The sequence below is a fragment of the Schistocerca cancellata genome, chromosome 10 (genome assembly GCF_023864275.1).
Source record: "Schistocerca cancellata isolate TAMUIC-IGC-003103 chromosome 10, iqSchCanc2.1, whole genome shotgun sequence".
NCBI lineage: Eukaryota > Metazoa > Arthropoda > Insecta > Orthoptera > Acrididae > Schistocerca > Schistocerca cancellata.
The window spans coordinates 90611765-90631153 of record NC_064635.1 but is presented as its reverse complement, the minus strand read 5'-3'; the positions used below and the strand labels follow the sequence as shown (position 1 = coordinate 90631153).

General features: G+C 41.3%; 1 protein-coding gene across 12 annotated transcripts in view; it reads left to right on the top strand.

Moving 5' to 3' along the window:
• LOC126106495 (speckle-type POZ protein-like) overlaps nt 1-11405 on the top strand; it is a 131088-nt gene extending 119683 nt beyond the window's left edge. For all 12 annotated transcript variants that reach the window (XM_049912809.1, XM_049912810.1, XM_049912804.1 and 9 more), the window contains one exon: nt 11091-11405. The gene's annotated coding sequence lies outside the window, so the exon portion shown is untranslated. The remainder of the gene's footprint in view (nt 1-11090) is intronic.
• Nucleotides 11406-19389: the final 7984 nt, after the last annotated feature.

Sequence of the window (19389 nt, the reverse complement as noted above, 5' to 3'; positions counted from 1 at the left end):
CCACATACCACCAGGCAGCACCACAGGCATTAATAGGTCGATAACCCACCCCAGATACTAGCCCAGCTATTGCCGCACCAAAAAGTCGAGGCTGTGGCACTGACAGAGAAGGGATATGTGCTAGCGCCACAGCGGAGCTGGTTGTTCCAAGTCAGCTCTACTACCAAGAAGACCACCTTGTACTTGTATGCTTCGCACCACATCGTCTGTGTCTAGCGAGTCCACACCAGCCTGTCTTCATTGAAAATTCTCTTGGGACAAGAGCTGTTTACTATCCAGCCTTAGCTTCTGAAATGGTAATTGAACCACAGGGTCTGCTGCCCAAGACAATTCGCACAAAGAAGAGTATGCGTCAGTAAATGTGTGTGTTCTTGTCCCTAATCATTATCAGTGTTCTCCTCATTCTTCTCGCAGTGTTCTCCCCAGCGCACTATAAATAGTTGAGGGTGGTGACAAGTCAAATCTCCTTCTGTACTTCTGTCCAATGTATGATACAACAGCTGGCGACAAGGAGGGAAAGGATCTACGCAAGTTACAGGATTAATTTTTGTTTTTGCACATCCACCCTTGTTACACATTATTTATTTCTTGCTATTTCTTTTTATATTAGTATTTAGTGCGTGTAATTTTGCCCCGGTATGGACACTACTGCTGAGACGAGTGTATTATTTTGTGTGCAGCGTCCAATCCAAAGTCCTTACAGGCATGGCTTCTGTGTTACAGGATTGTTCCCTGACGTGTGTTACTCAGTTACAGAGTAAGCAAATCCAGCAGTTGCTGCAAGCCATTATACATTTAACACAACAACAGCAGCAGAATCTACAAGCAGCACATCAGCCACAGCCTCCATGAGCCATTCCACTATTTCGTAGTTTCAACAAACAGCATTAGAACTGGTCAGAATACTTAGCTCAGTTGATGAATTGGAGACACAAAAATTGCAGGGTGTGGGGCACGGATGTTTGCAGGCTCATAGTGAAATTGTTTCCTGACAGTGAACCAGAACAGTAAATTTGATAATTCAGTTAGCAAGTTAACCACTTACTTTGATGAGCAAACACTCGTGGCTGCTGCAGGGTTCAAGTTTTTCCGCCTTCAGTGGGCAGCAGGTCAAACTCATAAACAGTGGATCACTGAATTACAAGGTTTAAATAAGCACTGCCAATTTTTTTGTTGTTGTGAACAATGATACAGCCATGTCATGCTGTGTGATGCTATAACTCAAAATGTTTGTGCCAATAGAGTTTGTGCTGCTGTTTTGAAACAGCTGATCCTTCTTTATATACATTGTTACAGTTAATTGATGCTCAGGACTCTTATGATTTAGTTAAGTGTGAGGTGCAAATGTCAGATATTAAGGAATTGTATAGTGACAATGTGAGTAGTGCTGTAGAACGTAAACAGTTCCATGCCCACCTGACACATGTGATGCAGTGTGTCATGCCACGTACGTAGGCAAACAGTGCCACGCTGCATCAGCAGAACGCCGGTAGACCTAAAACAACAGAGTCTTGGTCAAAGTCTTTTAAGTGTGCTCAGTGCCCAAGTCACAATGCTGTTAGCTATTTTTACAACACAAACAGTCATGTTCAGTCAGTGTGCATGAAAAAGCTGTGTGGACAGCAAATTCCCAAGCAACATGCCACTAAACAAGTCCAGATCATTCATGTAACAACACAGCCAACCACGGAACAGTGCACCCAGTGGCTGTAGTAAATGCTGTGAAAGGTCGCCCAAGTACAAAACTTAGCAAATGCCAGTCGGCCGATTTTCATATGCCAAACAAGTCATGCCAAAGCAAACACAGGTCCATTACTAAATCTTTGTCAACTTCACCCTCACAAATTGTAGTAACTCATTGCAACAGGCAGGAAGTGATAGTTCTCTTAGGTGTAGAACATAGTCGGGACAAGATTTGTGTTACTGTGACAGTACATAAAAAATGACAATAGACGAGGAAGATGTTAAATTGCAAATGGACACTTGCACTTCAGTTACACTTCTGGACAATTATGTTCACTAATACCAAATCCAGCTATGCATGTGTTGTCAGCTTAGAATGGACAGGAAATTCCACTTTTTTGGAACTTTGAGTATGCCAGCTACTTTCCTAGGTGTAACAAGAACAGTTGTATTCACACCGATTTCTGCCGAATCTTAACAGAATATTTTTGGCTTAGATTCTTTTGACATTTTTAGACTGTCAATCCACAAATCAGTTTTGCAAATTTCAATAGATGTGCCAACAGACAAGCTTCAAGCTGTGTGTGACAAATTTAGCAGACTTTTTAGTGACCGTCTTAGTTGTGCAAACAATGTTTCAGCTAATGCGTCATTCAGAGACAGTGCCCAACCGAAGTTTTGTTGAGCTAGGAAAGTGCCCATTGTCACTAGGGAACAGGTCGCTGAAAAATTACTACAATGGCAAGCTGATGGTTTCATCGAACCAATCAGTGCAAGTCAGTGGTCTTCCCCATTAGTCATCGTTCCCAAACCTTCAAGAAGTCTTCAACAGTGTGCTGGTTTTAAGTCGATTGTGAACTCTCAGACAGTGATACACACTTACCTTTTGCCTCGCCCAGAGGATCTGCTGGACAGATTAGACGAGCATCATTACTTTTTCAAGAGAGGCTGGGTGGATGCTTACCCCCAATTGCCTTTGGATAACTTTTCAAAGAACTTTTTGGTTATTAACATTCATCTTGGGTTATTTGAATTTTAACACCTGCCCTTCAGTAGTGCGTCAGCACCCGCAATTTTTCAATGCTTTTAAGAACTAGTGACTGCCAAGCTGCCTTCTTGCTCAAATTACCTGGATAACATTATGTTTGGACATTCTGCAGAAGAACATTTAGCCAATCTCGAGTGCCTTTTTCAAGTGCTGTAATAACAGGCTTCAAGTGTCACAAAGATAAGTGCTCTTTTTTCCAGGCGGATATAGAATATCAGGAACATGTCAGTAATGTGCAAGGTATTCAACCCATCCAGACTCATTTGCAAGCTGTCAAAGATTTGCTGGCTCCCTAAAATCTAAAGGAACAGTGAGCAGTGTTGCACAAACTGTACTACTACTATTACTACTACTACAACAAATTCATGCCTCTGATTGCAGCTCCGTTTCACATGTTACACCGTAATTTGCATGGACCAAAGAATGTCATTTGGCTTTTGATCAAACGCTAAGTAACACGTGCCTCGTATATTTTGATATGGTTAAACCAGCAGTGTTAGCAGTTGATGGTTCTTCTATTGGCGTAGGCACCGTTGTGTTGCATCATGTCAGATCAACAGCTCATCCGATAGCATTTGCCTCCAAACTTCTAAGACTTGGGAAAATTACAGTTGGGTAGAAAAAGAAGCATTAGCGATGATTCATGGTGTAATCACCATGGAAGGACATTTTACTTGGTCACAGATTGTAAGCCACTCTCTTCAGTCTTCCACCCAAGCAAGCATGTACCACCACACATGGTGCAGAAATTGCAATGGTGGGTTCTATTGTTGTCAAACTAAAACTATGAAATCTTGTACTGCCCTACAGAACAACATTAAAATTCTGATATGCTATCAAGGTTACCAGTGGACATAGATGATCAGTTCAACTCCTCCGAAGTGTCTTGTTGTCAGATAGATGATATATACGCTTCTTTCCCATGGGCTGTCATTGCATAGCACAGGAGACAGCTGTGGGTGCAGATTTAAGCACTGAGCTGAATTACATGCACATAGGTTGGCAAAGAAGAATGAAAGACGTTGTTCGGCTGGAACTACATTGGTACTTCACTCACCATCGAGCCTTGTCAGTACTGCTTGGTGTTTTACTGTTACACACTGAGAATGACAGGCCCTTCAGCAGGATGTTTTAAGGTTGTTGTGTCAGGGACACTGGGGCATTGTGAGGACAAATCAGCTTCCTCGACGCCATTGTTCTTGCTCAGGGATGGATGTCTAGATTGAAGATCAGACATCATGCTGCGCCACTTTTATGGAGCAACAGGTTGCACCACCTCAATGCTTTTCTGACTGGCATGCCCAAATGGTCTGTGGAAAACCACGCACATTGATTTTGCTGAACATGCAGTGGCTTATTGTAGTGGATGCCTTCAATCATTTTCTCTTAGTGTTTCTGGTGAATTCTATGGCTGCGAGTACTATCAGAACACTCACTTCAATTTTTTTTGCATCAAAGGCTTGCCAGTAGTGGTAGTGTCTAATAATGGATCGCAGTTTACCACAGGAATTTGAACACATTTATATGACTAACAGTATCGAAGATATTACCACAGTGCAGTTCCACCTGCAATCAAATGGTGAAGCTGAACGTTTTGTGCAAACATTCAAGGCACAGATGAGTAAACCGTGGAACTCACTCATGAGAGCAGGCCTTGGGACTTTAGCTGTCCACCTACCATGCACTGCCATGAGATGAACATTCCCTGACGGAACTCCTGCACGGCCACTGGCATCGCACTGCTTCATCTGCTGCACCCACCATGAGGAGTACCGGTCAGTACAATGATTCTCATTTTCAGAGCCAGGAGGCAGTAATCTTCAGGATCTTCTGCCCTGGACAGCAATGGCAACAGAGGACCATTTTGTATGTCCTCGGACACAAGATGTTCTTGTTACCCTCCTGTACAGGGTTGCTGCTTAAAAGGATCCAGAACCAGCTTCACCCCTGAGACTCTGGAAGTCTGGAGCCAGTGTCGCAGCTGCCCACTGTGGACCAGATGGCATCTCAGCCCAAAGCACTTCCCATGGAAGTGGACCCGTTGTCATCCTCGATGCCAATATCACAGCAGCCCATGTCGCTATGGGCGACGCCTTTGTGCCCTCTTGCCTCCCTCTCTGATTTGGGGGGGGGGGGGGGGGGGGGGGGGTCCTCCAGTGTTTGAGACTGTGACCCTGGATGTAGGCGTACGCCCTCCCTGCAGTTTGCCAGGCATATCCGTGAGGGTTCAGGCGAATGATGGGGCACGGACGGGTGCCTGTTGACAGCTTCAGTCCCGGTCCCTGGCCAATCTGCTGCAGGTGTACCCCGACCTCCCCCTCTCCATCGGATCCCACCGCAACCATATACATCCACAGCTAGGCAGTACGGGAGGAAGAGTGTGAGAGTGTGGTGTCATAAGCACAGCACACCCCATCAGGCGGCACCACAGGCATCAATAGGTCGACAAACCACCCAATGATTGCCACACCAAGAAGTCACAGCAGTGGTGCCACTAGACAAGTGATACACGCCAGCGTCAAAGCAGAGCGGATAGTTCAAAGTCAGCTCTACTACTGAGAAGACCATCTTCTCCTTTGTACCTCACGGCGCATCGTCTGCTTCTAGTGAGTCCACACCAGCCCATCTTCAGTGATCATTCTAGTGGGACAAGAACTGTTTACCACCCAGCCTTAGCTTCTGAGATAGTAGTGAAACTTCAGTATTTGCTGTCTGAGCCGATTTGTAGAAAGTTTAATATGTGTTAATAAATGTGTGTGTTCTTGTCATTAATCATTATAAGTGTTTTAGTGTTCTCTCACAGCGCTTCCCCCATCACACTATAAACAGTTGAGGGTGGCGATGAGTAAAATCTCCTTCTGTGGTTATATCAAAAGTAAGATACAACACCCACCAATCCAGATTGCTTCTTCCAGAGTGTGTGTGTGTGTGTGTGTGTGTGTGTGTGTGTGTGTGTGTGTGTTCAATTGCTGGACATTCCTTTTGTTGTACCTGTTTGCAACTCAGCATCTCCACTATATGGTGAGTAGCAATCTATCCTTTCCGTAATATTGTTGTTAAGAGTTTTAGGTGTCTCTTGTTCAGTTTGTTATGACAGATTGACAAGGACACATATTTTAAGATGTTTTTTCCTAAATTAGTTGTTCGGAAAATATAGTATCATTTTACATTCCCAGATTAAACCACTACTTCTGAGGTCTACATTTTTAATTCGTACAATAGATTAGTGTAGGGGTTATTTTATATTTACACATAGACTGTGGAAAATGAGGTCACATCAAGATAGGTTTTGAAGGATTCGGAAAGGCATTGTGGTGTAACAAAATTGCTGGTGCTAGTATTCACACTACTGTCACTAGTGCATTCACAGGCAGTGTCTAATTTGACCAAGCTTAGTTTTAATGAGCTATTATTAATACATTTCATTCTTGATTTCACAAGGATTTTTTTAATTATTTATTTATTTACAAGGTGTAAAACTTTGCTTCTGTCGTTTTTTCCCCATCATTTGAGGCTTTCATGAAACAAATTGGTTACACATGTATCATTCAAAGTATTTTCCATCGCTGGCCACTACTTTATCCCATCTTTTGGGCAGTGTACAAATCTTGTGTCGAAAATATTGTTCATCTTTTGAAGCGATCCACGAATCGATCCAATTTGTGACTTCTTCATGAGATTGGAAGTGTTGGTTAGCCAGGCCATGCACCATTGATCTAACCAGGTAATAGTCAGAGGGAGCAATGTCTGGAGAATACGGCAGGTGGGGTAGGACTTCCCATTTTAACATTTCCAAGTATGTTTTGACCTCTTTTGCAATGTGGGGCCTCTTTTGTAACATGGGGTTCAGTGTTGTCATGCTGCAAAATCACTTTATTGTGCCTCTCGCTGTATTGTGGCCGTTTGTCTTTTAATGTTCTGCTCAAACGCATTAATTGTGTTCGATAATGAACACCTGTGATTGTTGGTTTTAACACCTGACATGACACCAAGCTGGTCCCACCAAATGCAGAGCATGATCTTGGAGCCATGAATATTCGGTTTGGCCGTTGACGTGGAAGCATGGCTGGGATATCCCCATGATTTTTTGTGTGTAGGGTTATCGTAATGAACCCATTTTTCGTCCCCAGTTATTGCCTCTGAAGCAACTGTTCGCAAACACACAAACACCTTTCAATGTCTTTTGGTTTCAGCTCACACGGGACCCAAGTTCCTTCTTTCTGAATCATGCCCATAGTCTTGTGACGTTTTGAAATGGCTTGCTGTTGCACTCCCACTAATCGTGCCAATTCTTCTCGAGTTTGATGCGAGTCTTCACTCAGCAATGTCTCCAATTCTGCATCTTCGAAAACATTACCTCTTCCACCACTATGCCATTAAAATCATCGTTCTTGAAGCGTTGAAACCACTCGCAACACATTCTATCACTAATAGCATCCTTACCATACGTGCTTGAGAGCATTCGATCAGACTCAGCCACTGTTTTCTTCATATTGAAAAACAAAACAGTAACACCTACCGCAAATGACGAGAATTAGGCTCGTAAACTGACATTTTCAATCAAGAACAACTTTATGATGGAAACACAAATCGACTAATGTTTGAATGAGGTTATGTTGACCGAGGTCCAAGCTAACTGCCTGATGTCTGCAATCTGTTTCTTTCAATCGCTACTTACCGTTGTCGCCACCTATCGGCAAATGGCGGAAGCGAAGTTGTATTTAATTCAAATTGTATTTCATTTAAAGTCGGAATTAGATTGACTTTACAGTTGGGCAAATATTCAACAGTAGTGCACATTTCTGCAGGAAATGGTAAAAGTATAGATGGGAAAATTAGTGTACTTACATGTTTTGTGCAGCAGTGTTGTCAACGCGTGATGGTATGATGGGAATGAAAGAGGTTGCCTCAGCTATTGGTTCCACACAGCCAGTGACACAGCAATGGGCAGATGATGGGTTTGGAAGCAAGGAGAAAAGGAATATATTGTCACATTCTTTTATTGGTATAGGTGCACAATCGGCTATGTTTAGCTATGTTTAGCTGTTTACACAGGTCCTGCCATGACCGCATCCTCAGAAATTGCAACATATACAGAAGAAACAGCTGAAATCTACATCTACATAATACTCCACAAGCCACCATATGGTGTGTGATGGAGGGTACACTGTTTCTCTAGTAGTTGTTTTATTTTCTGTTCCACTCGCAAATAGAGCAAGGGAGAAATAGCTGCCTGTATGCCTCCGTATGAGCCCTAATTTCTTGTAACTTATCTTTGTGGTCTTTATGCACAGTGTATGTTGGAGGCAGTAGGATGGTTCAGCAGTCAGCTTCAAATGCCAATTCCCTAAATTTTCTCAATAGTGCTCTTCGAAAAGAACATTGCCTTCCCTCCAGGGATTCACAGTAGAGTTCCCGAAGCATCTCCATAACACTTATTGTTGTTCGAACCCACTGGGAACAAATGTAGCTGCCCGCCTCTAAATTGCTTTGATGTCTTCCTTCAACCTGACGTGGTACTCGAGCAGTATTCACGAATAGTTGCACCAGCGTTGGTGGTCTGCCTTACAGATCAACTACACTTTCCTAAAAGTCTCCCAATAAACCAAAGTCACCCATTTACCTTCCCTACCATAGTCCTCACATGCTCGTTCCGTTTCATTTCTTCTTCTTCTTCTTCTTCTTTTTTTTTTTTTTTTTTTTGCAACATTACGCTCAGATATTTGAAGGATGTGAGTGTGTCAAGCAGGATACTACTAATGCTGTATCTGAACATTATGCGTTTCTTTTTCCTACTTTTCCACATTAACTCACATTTTCCCACATTTAGAGCTAGCTGCCATTCATCACACAAACTAGAAATTTTATCCAAGTTATCTTGTACCTTCCTGCAGTCGCCCAACTTCGACACCTTACCGTATACCACAGAATTTCCAGCAAACAACTGCAGATTTCTGCCCATGTACCACTTTATGTATATAGGTAACAACAGCGGTTTTATCAACTTCCATGGGGCACTCCATACAATACCCTAGTCTCTGATGAACTCTCTCCATCGAGGATAACATACTGGGTTCTGTTACTTAAGAAGTCCAAACTACTCGCATGTCCGCCCTTCATCCACAGTGCAATACTGAGAAAAGGGCAATCTGAGTTTTGCACAAGCAATGCTTTATAAAACCATGCTGATTTGTGAACATAAGCTTCTTGATCTCAAGAAAATTTATTATATTCGAACTGAGAATATGTTCAAGGACTCTGCAGTAAACTGAATTTAAGAATATTGGTCTGTAATTTTGTGGCTTCATTCTTTTACCATCCTTGTATACAGAAGTCACCTGCACTATTTGTGACACTGGCAGTTAAAATTTCTGTGCTGCTTTGTTGATTCCCACTGATTAGGTGAATCTGTCATCCTAGATGATGCCGACAAGGATGACTAAAAATAGTAATATCACAGGTGACTGGCTTAGATACTAAGCAAAGACCACTTGTCAAACTGTAGGCTGTTAGTAAATGACGTAAGTTTAGAATAAGCATACTGATACTTTCTTATCAGTGACACAGTTTGCAATTTTAATTATAGTATGTTAAAAATAGAATTTTCTATAAAGGCAGATATTTTGGCCACTTATTTTTGTTGCAAATGACCAGTAGGAACCAGAGGAAGGGCACTGCAACCACAGGGGAAATGTCTGTGATAATTACTCTTTGCAACATGACATAGCTCTACAGCCAGAAAACCTTTATCTGTGACCTTTGAAGCCTGTGCGCTTACACAATGTATGCTTACTTTGATTTTGAATATTTGATATGCCCCGTTTCTTCCTTAATGTCTGCTGGCAATGTGATCAGAAGACTTTCAGACCATTTTTTTCTGTTACTTACCACATATTTCAGATCTGGCAGTGCTGGGTCTGTGTGAATAATGCCAAATTGTGAACCATGGTTTGGAGCTGTGGTAACTGTGGGTCCCCCTATAACTAGCTGAGTTCATCAGTTGTATTGTAGGTGGTAACCTTCAGTAGCACCTCACCTGTTACATTGATGTGACAAAAGTCATAAGACAGCAATACACACACATACAGGTGGTGGTGGTGGTGTCATGTGCACAAAGTATAAAGCGGTAGTGCATTGGCGGAACTGTCATTTGTAATCAGGTGATTCGTGTGAAAAGGTTTCCGACGTAATTGTAGTCGCACAACAGGAATTAACAGACTTGAACATGGAATGGTAGTTGGAGGGATATTATATTTTGGAAATAGTGAAGAAATGCAGTATTCACAGATCCAGTGTTAAGGTTGTTCCAAGAGTACCAAATTCCAGGTATTATCTCTTGTCACGGACAACGCAGTGGCCGATAGCCTTCACTTAACGACCAAGTACAGCTGCATTTGCATAGTGTTGTCAGTGGAGACAGACAAACGACACTGTGGGAAATAACCGCAGAAATCAGTATGGGAAGTACAATGAATTTATCCATTAAGACAGTGCGGCGAAATCTGGTGTTACTGGGGTATGGCAGCAGATGACCGAAACAATTCCCTTTGCTAACAGCATGAAATCGCATGCAGCATTTCTCCTGTGCTTGTAACCATATCAGTTGGATTCCAGGCAAGTGGCAAACTGTGGCGTGGTCAGATGAGTCCTGATTTCAGTTTGTAAGAGTGGATGATAGGGTTTGAGTGTGGCACAGATCCCATGAAACTGTGGACCCAAGTTGTTGTCAAGATATTGTGCAAGCTGGTGGTGGCTCCATGATGGTGTGGACTGTGTTCACATGGAATGGAGTGGATCCTCTGGTCCCATTGAACCAACCATGATTGTAAATGGTTATGTTCAGCTACTTGGAGACCATGTTCCCAGACACCGATGGAATTGTTATGAATGGCGATGCCAATGTCACAGGGCCACAGTTGTTTGCGATTGGTTTAAAGAACATTCTGTACAATTCGAGTGAATGGTTTGGCCGCCCAGATCCCATCAAACATTTACGAGACATAATTGAGAGGTGCACAAAAACCTGTACCGACAACACTTTCATAATTAGGAATGGTTATGGAGGCAGTGTGGCTCAATATTTTGGCAGGGGACTTCCAACGACTTGTTGAAGCTGTGCCATGTTGAGTTGCTGTACTAGGCCAGGGAAAAGGAGGCCTGACACGGTATTAGGAGTTATCCCATTCTTTTGTTACCTCATTGCAAAGCACTAAAATGTTCAAACCAGTCTTCGTTTTGAGGACAGGGTAGTTAACGTGTAGCTGCAAGCAATGTTTGGGTGAGGCTAACCCAATAGCTGTATTAGTACTTTATTTAACAGTGTTGCACAATCAGAAATAAATTTCTTTTATCTCCCCAGTGTTCTGTGACGGGTTCCTGTGCTGCTGTGCATGTAATGGGTGACAGACAAGGATCCAAGATGAGAAGTCCGCTTGAAGTTTGGAGAGCAGTATAACGTGATAATTATTATTATTTCTTTGTAATACCCTGTATCTTGTGAAATTGATTCACAACTTATTACTGTAGTGTAGTTAGGTTACCAAATTTTGATATGCCTAAAAGTTATATAATTCCTTCAAGTATTTTAATGTATGTGTTTCCTCATTAGTAACTTCATACATTGTATGAATAAATGTATTGTTTATGATATTAAAAACTATTTCGATACTGTGATCTTCAAATGTGTTTGCAATTTATGTTGAAGCATTACTTCTTTCTTGATTTTTTTTCTTTTTCTTTCAAAGTTTTTACTTGAGAATGTGAAACATTTAATTACTTTCATTTCAACTTCTAGGTGCTCATTTGCAAGTAGAAAAACTTTAGTTTTGTAATAAACAAACAAATAAATATCAAAGTGTAGAACTAGATTCTGCCTGTGCTACAGTTGTTTTACTTAATTTGAAGGATGAAGTTGTTTCATCAAATTGGTAACTTTGTTCTTTCACTTATTTGTAAAATAACTGGATAACCTTCCCCTCTGACACTGCATTGAATTTACTGTGACTGTAAAACACAGCTTGCATTTTCCACGCATAATTTTTCAGATAAGTCAAGGTGAATAGGACCCTGGCTGCAAAATGCGTTCAGCACAGTATCATATGGAGCATCTTCACTAAAATTTGAATGACTTGAAAAAATTTTTGATTGTTATAATCAAGGAAAAGTTTAGTCATTAATGGTTGTAATCATATGTAGGAGAATGAAAAATTTCCATGCCTTGACTCTGTGTAAATGCAAGATAAAGTCCATAACAAAGCAAAATGAGATGATTATCAATTACAATGTTAGTGGGAAACCTGTCAATTTGTTTACGTACGTGTAATGCAACATTTATGGACATAACATAGGCAAAAGGGACTACAAATATCTAAAAAAAAATTAAATGGCAGAAAATGCGAGCATGGTAAATGCAAAATTGCCAAGAATGGTTAGAGGAGAATGCGAAGTTGTAGAAGCATGAATGACCGTAGAAAAGGATGGGTGTCACCAGTAGGAAAATTACAGGAAATTTAGGAGAAAAGAAACGTAGCTAAGTGAATATGAAGATACCAGATGGCAAGCCAGTATAAGGCAGCCTTCCCCATCCTTAGGCATGAAACATAAAAGGAATTTTTGGAAGTGTTGTACAAAAGAAAGAAATAGAAGGGGAAGTAGACAAAGAGAAAAATGGCTCTAAGCACTATGGGACTTAACTTCTAAGGTCATCAGTCCCCTAGAACTTAGAACTATTTAAACCTAACTAATCTAAGGGCATCACACACATCCATGCCCGAGGCAGGATTTGAAACTGCGACTGTAGCGAGACAGAGAGAAGAAGGGAGATGAGATACTGTGAGAATAATGTGACCTAGTGCTGAAAGGCAATTGAAAATAGGTTATCTGAAGTAGATGAGTCCCTCAGATTTATTAATAATTCTGCCTGATATGCATGATATACGGGACAGGCAATGTTACTCAAGATTTCAAGAAGGATCTAATAATCCTAATTCCATAGAACACAGGAGCTGACGTGTGAATCTTATCAGCTCATTAGTTCAATAGTCACAGTTGCAAAATACTATCATGAATTGTTTTTCTTGGATGAAGGGGAAAATTTGTGTTCCAGAGAATATAGGATCACCTGAGGCAATACTCACTGTTTTATTTTACGAGAAGAGTTTCATTTCATGTAGATAATTTTAAAAATGGGGAGGGAGACTTGGTGTTTTTGGTACTATTTTTGCAAATTGTGATGATGTCTTTTGCCAGTTGTGGTATTTGAATACACAAGATGTCCAACAGTGGACATTGACAATGTCTACATTTTCTAATAACAAGGAAAACTGCTTTTGCACTAAATTGTGAATGGATTTGTATGTTTTCAGCATATCTGCATAGCTGTAACTTGCAATTCGTCACCTTTGAACAGCTTACAAATCCTTTATCATTGTACAAGTGAAAAGCCACATTCAACTTCAAGTAAATATCACTTATCAATAGTTGTAATCTTCCAGCATCAGATTTATAACATTTTTATATGGGAATGGGGAAAATGCGAAATTTTGTGACATTTTGTGAAAAGTGCCATTTTCACATTCTTACTAAAAGCCACTGATTTTCCATTACCATTTATGCAAAATTTTCAAAGACGTTATGGAACCCATTCAGCACAGAACGTATATACTCTTATTTTGTATTACATGGCTCACAGGAAATACCATGTAAAGTTCTTTGACATTTCATATGTTGTGAATGTCAGTTATCACTAATTTTTGCTTTCATCATCTGGAAAGTGTGGAACATAAGCCTTGCCATTAGTCGTGTTTTCCCACCATATTTCTGATTTCACTGTGGTCAAGTCTTTGGCTCTTTCTTTCAACACACTCCTCCACACAGGTCAGCCATCCACCCCCCTCGGTTTCCCTCTTGGTTGTTTCCTTCGCATCTCCATTTCATGCGTCTTTTTGGGAATCCTCTTGTTTTCCATTCTCTTTAAGTGTCCATACCACTAGATGTTTTTATCCTGCTCTGCAAGGGTTCGTCTTTCACTATTTCCCTTAACCTTTCAATTCCTTATCCTACATCTCCTTGTTACTTCTATGCCACTTCTGAGGAATTTCATTTCACATGCCTGTAATGTGCTTACATCTCTTTTCTTCATTACCCATGTTTCATATGCATAGGCCTGTATTGGAATGTAGTAACTTCTAAATATCACTTATTTACTTTGTTATGGGATTTCTTTGGTCTGAACAAAGCTCCTAACACTTTGCAGGAATGTTTCTGCGTGTACGCCACGTTCACTGATCTCTTACTCATTTCTTCAGTTTTCCTCTATCACACTCCCCAAGTACTTGACTTTTCCACCTTCTTCAATTGTTTACCTCCAATCCTCATTCTACTAGTTATTCCATCTTTCCTTTTAATTGGCCAGAATCTATATTTGTTTATGTTACATGTCAGTCCATACTGACTCAGTTTCTTCCCAAGCATCCAGCTGTTCACGAATTTCCTCCTCCATGTTATCCCAGATCATCAAGTCATTCAAGAAAACCATTGCTTTCATATTATCTTCTCCAGTTTCTTCTGCCATCTTAGTCATTATCACACACAAGACCACAGTGAAGAGAAGAGAGGTGACATTGCATTACCCATTTCACACTACTTGTTTGCTGGAGCCAAACTGTCTTTTTCACTTCCCACTTTAACAGTACATCTCATCCACTCTGCTTGTCATCACTTTTTGCACTCCCTTCTTTTGTACTGCTTCCCAGACCTTTCTTCTACAGGCAGTATTGGGTATTCACGCTTTTTTTCTCTCATTCATGTTTTGTTGCTGCAGTATTATTCTGCAGAAGCGGGATAAGGTAAATTTTTTTGTTAGAGTATTGGTTCTTACCAGTCAAAATCACAAAAATTTAACTGAAAACTAAAACAATGAAAAATTCCCGGAACTCAAAAAGATTCCCGGGTTTTTCCCGGTTTTATCCCGGATGAAAAAATTCCCGGGTTTTTCCCGGATCTCCCGGTTGTCCTGGGTCGTAGACACCCTGTGGATGCATCTTCCCTCCTCCCTCATTCCTACTGCTTCTCCCCTTCCAACCACTCCTTTCAGCTTGCAGTCAGTGCTGCCACCACTTCTTACTGCTAGCCTACCAGCTGCCGATGAGAGGCAGGGTGGAGTGAGGAGTGGTCTGTTTGGATCTGACTGAGACTGTGGATGCAGCAGCCAGAGACAGCGGTGTGTACATGAGTTGTGTCTGAGTGATTGTGTAAATGTGTGTGTGCTCTCATTTTCTAATAAAAGCTATGGCTGAAAATTTAGTTGTGGCAGTGTGATTGTTCTTTCTGCATGCCTGACCATGGCTCAGCGAATATCTTTATGGGAGTTGCTACGGATCCTAATTATTATTGATTCTCAGAGTATTTGAAAAGTTATCTGTTGGCTGTGTTGATCACCATGGTCTCATTTCAACAACTTGCTATCTGTGACTTGTGAATAACTTGCCATACGAGTGGATTACTGCAACAGGCCAAAACCGCAGGCCGTTTCTGTAACACCTCTTTATGGATCGGGCCTGCCGATCTCTGAAGCCCTTTGGTTCCCACTAATGTGCAGGCCCTTCTTGTCTGATATGGTCCCCCACTGATCTGCCCGCAGGCTTGGTCTGTTTGTATGTGGCGTAATGCAGAAGATTCTCGTGATTTTTCCATGGACTGCGGTGCTCCTCAGCAGGCCAGAGGCCACGGACGATGGATTTCAGGAATTGCGACTGTCTCGCCACAAGTATGCTGTAAAGTGTGGCATTTTATACACATTATATTTGTTCTAGTGCACTTTAGCATTTCAAAAGTAGTTTATGTATTAGAAAGTATGGACAATGAGAAGAAGAAAATTGGCAGTCAATGGCAGTTTGTACGCTATGTACTCATATTTTTTCAAAGAAAAATCACACAATACTCATAAAATAATAGGTATAACACAGTGCATAATAACTGACAATAACGAACTGAGACTCCAAGGAAATGTGTATTTTTGTCACCACATGTTTTGTTTTATTGAAGTAAAATAACATCAGTGGTCTTAATGAAACACACTCAACATTTGGCTTGCTTTTCTATCTAAAACAGTTCACTACAAAAGATATTGATGTTGGTACCTAAGATTTTTTTTTTTTAGATATTTCCATGTTTGCACTATTTTTTCTTCTACCATGGCTGCAAAGACGGATTGTCAACTTACGTCTTAAATTACCGTTGAGACCCCAAAATTTGTCAGAGAAAAATGCTAAAACTTGTATGGAAATTGGGGAATTTCACCTGCGGAAACTTGTGACAACCCTGATACCTGTGTATAAAACCTTAACAATTCAAATAATAGATAAGTTTTATGGTTACAAGGGAAATTATACTGTCATTTAACATGGAAATGTGTATTTTCACCTGGCAAAAGGTGTATTTTTAACTGGGAAATCCGGGGATTTTTTTTTTTCTCCTGTCTGATCTAGGTTATACAACTGAATGTGGTTCCATAATTGCTGACCTGAGTGCTTTGTGTAGAATTCTGGCGGATGTTGCTATGTGTACCAAAATTGCAGAACATTTAAAGGCAGGAAATGTGTGCCCAGTAATCTTCAAATGTTTTGCGATTTCTGTGGAGTTACTAAAACTGGTTATACTTTTGTATTGTGCCTATGGAGAGGCATGTGGTCAGCACATCACTCTTACAGCCGTTTTGCAAAATTTCCAGACCGTAGAGCCACTACTACTTGGTCAAGTAGCTCCTCAGTTCGCATCGCAAGGCTGCGTGCAGCATGTACCAGCCCTCCTATTGAGAAAAGTATCTGCAAATGAACCCTGGTCCTCTGCACGGCAGCTGTCTATGCTGACAACTCGGCTATAGAGATGGACCTGGGGGTAGCGCAGAGGAAGAGTTTATAATACAATTGTTATACTAGTGTAAAATGAGACGTATTGGGATGGGTTGAAGAGCAGCTCAAATCTTTTGTGTTATCATGGATTTGCCACCTTCTGGGAAGATTGTAGAAGTAAATACCATCACTTCTTGATAGTCCTAGTTAAGTGAGTGCTGTTATGTTTAATGAAAGAGACTGGAGTGCAATGAAGGTAACGCTGACATACATTATGCGATCAAAAGTATCCAGACACCTGGCAGAAGTTCATGGCACCCTCCATCGGTAAAGCTGGAATTCAATATGGTGTTGGCCCACCCTTAGCCTTGATGACAGCTTCCATTCTCGCAGGCATACTTTCAGTCAGTTGCTGAAGGTTTCTTGGGGAATGGCAGCCCATTATTGACGGCATGCTGCACTGAGGAGAGGTATCGATGTTGGTCGGTTAGAGGCCTGGCATTAAGTTGGCGTTCCAAAACATCCTAAAGGTGTTCTATAGGACTCAGGCCAGGACGCTGTGCAGGCCAGTCCATTACAGGGATGTTATTGTCGTGTAACCACTTCGCCACAGGCCGTGCATTATGAACAGGTGCTCAATCGTGTTGAAAGATGCAATTGCCATCCCGAATTGCTCTTAAACAGTGGGAAGCAAGGAGGTGCTTAAAACATCAGTGTAGACCCGTGCTGTGATAGTGCCATGCAAAACAACAAGGGGTGCAAGACCTTCCATGAAAAGCAGGACCACACCATAACACCACCACCTCTGAATTTTACTGTTGGTACTACACCCGCTGGTAGATGACGTTCATCGGGCATTAGCCATACCTACACCCTGCCATCAGATCTCCACATCATGTTCCGTGATTTATCACTCCACACCATTTTTCCACTGTTCAATCGTTGAATGTTTACAGTCCTGACACCAAGCAAGGGGTCATTTGGCATGATGTGTGGCTTATGAGCAGCAGCTCGACCATGAAATCCAAGTTTTCTCACATCCCGCCTAACTGTCATAGTACTTGAAGTGGATCCTGATGCAGTTTGGAATTCCTGGATATATGTCTGCATATTATACATTATGAACCTCTTCCAATTGTCGCCGGTCACTGTCGGTCAACAGACGTGATCAGCCTATATGCTTTTGTGCTGTATGTGCACCTAGGGATGTTTAGGAGTGTGAAAATCTCGCGTACAGACATATGACACAAGTGACACCCAATCACCTGATTACGTTCGAAGTCCATGAGATCAGCGGAGAGCCCCATTCTGTTCTCTCAAGGTCGCTGATATGGAGTACCTGGCAGTAGGTGGCAGCACAATGCACCTAATATGAAAAACGTACGTTTATGGGGGTGTCCGGATACTTTTGATCACATAGTGTAGCTGCAGCCTTTGATGGAATTGGCAGAATTGTGATCACTTATCAATGAAAGACACTGTCAGAGAAACATCTCTAGATGATGGGCATTGAATGTTTTGTCAAATATTGCCCTGGCAGGATCATGTTTGTATTCTGACTTTTTCTGGTTATAGTGATGGAATGGATTCTGAGGAAGTTCCCAGAATCTTTTGGAGGTCAAATTAGAAGTATGATGTATGTTATGTGACATACCTTCGAGCTCGAGACTCGAAAGGGTTTGCAAATGTGTTGGAAAATATGCCTCTTTTGAAAATACAATAAAAATTGAAAAGCCAATGTGTTGGACATGGTGCAAAAGAGGTGGGGCACATATTTATGTGAACTAATAAAGGATATGAAAGAGAAAAAGCTCAGTAATGCAAACATACAGGTGTTCATGATCATCTCATTAAGGAAGATAGGGACATGTTGCAGTTCTCATTGCTAAACAATAAGAAGGAATGAAGGTGATATTAGAGGCCATGAGGAAAGCAGTTTCGGCTACCTTCTTCCATAAAGCTTCTACAGAGAACAATCGACAACAAGGGCTTTGTGACAGTGATGTACACTCGTGATGAGGAGGAGGGTTATGAATGGTGGGCTCCATGTGGTTCCCAAGTTGTGCAGCAACCGTAAACCATAAAATTACCAAATATGCAGCAACCAGTTGCAAAATCATTTTTTATTTATTCACTTTTGCAAATCGATTTCAACTGATTAACAGCCATCATCAGTGCTTTCAACCAATATGTGCCCTGAGTAGTAATACTGTCTGAAGCAGTATTACTACGCAGGGCACATATTGGTTGAAAGCACTGATGATGGCTGTTAATCAGTTGAAATCGATTTGCAAAAGTGAATAAATAAAGCATTATTTTGCGACTGGTTGCTGCATATTTGGTAATTTGAGGAGGAGGGTGGTTGCACATGCAGACAATTGGTAGCAATCTCTTTCTAGTCATGAAGTTAATAAGCTCCAATAATGCCTACGTAATGCTGAACTGACCACTAAATGTCACGAGAATTGGACCTGCCAGTATAAAACAGGTGGGGCCTATTGAGTTGCCACTAGAGAAGCAATAATGGCAGAATGAGACATTCAGGAGAGCTCAGTGACTTTGAACCTGAACTGGCCTTTTATGTCACCATGTAACAAATACATCAGGGGTATTTCAACCCTTCTAAAGCTGCCCAAGTCGACTGTCAGTGATATGGTTGTGAAGTGGAAATGCGAAGGAAAAAAAAAAGATGAAGCAGACCTCATACTGCCAGACAGGGACTGTTGAGCTTTGCAGAGGGTGGTTGTAAAAAAATCAAGGAATCACTTGTGAGTTCCAAAGTGCTTATAGCAGTTTAGCTAAATTACT